Source organism: Morone saxatilis, unplaced genomic scaffold (genome assembly GCF_004916995.1).
Source record: "Morone saxatilis isolate NCDOM2014 unplaced genomic scaffold, NCSU_SB_2.0 Contig15, whole genome shotgun sequence".
NCBI classification, from domain to species: domain Eukaryota; kingdom Metazoa; phylum Chordata; class Actinopteri; family Moronidae; genus Morone; species Morone saxatilis.
Genome location: NW_023339707.1, coordinates 4,335,221 through 4,336,020, shown reverse-complemented (window position 1 = coordinate 4,336,020; position 800 = coordinate 4,335,221).

Below are 800 nucleotides of genomic sequence, written 5' to 3'. Positions count from 1 at the left end.
AAAAATCCCATCCAGTTAAGTGTATTGACAGATTTTGGGGTAATCAAGCAACCTATAATCTCCCTGGCTAAACCTGTGCTATGCTAACTGCTACTAGCAGAGGTGTACTACAAATCTGGGTCTGTCATTTTAAACACCATCTGCAGCTCTTTTTCCTGCCTTTTGCTCAAACACATTTTTTTTTTTTCAATTTCAGCATTTATTTTGCCATATTTGACCAAACCAGTAATTGTTTTTCAGGTGGAAACGACAAACCACAAAAGAAAATTGCAGCCTCACAACTATATGGAACAGTGAACACCTGCTTTGGTAACCACTAACTAACATTACAGATATTACTATAAAATATGTTGTTGCTAGGTCTTGGGGATCTAATAACCAGATATATGTACTACCAGGGCCCAACATATACTAAATGCCTTAGGTTGCCAACACAAGAACTGATGCAGGCGCAGAAATCGTTATGTCAAAAAAGGGCAGTTCTTGTAAAAAACGGTGGAGTTTTTTATCAATTTGTGATCCCACCATGTTTTTGGATGCTACCACTGGAGTCGAACATTTTCAACATACACAAACGGTTTTAAATACTGAAAAACTCAGCAATGGCTTAAAGCCCAGGACAGGACTCAGGCCCCAGTCTCCAGTGCACCTTCACAGTACTGCTGAACCCACTAATCACACTGATCCTTTCCCCTTAAATGTCTGTTGGTCCAGTATGCAACTTGTGCAGTGTGATGTAGAAACTTGAAGCCACCAGTGCACATCCACTGAGAATGGACTTTACAGTGAAGTAGGAGCAG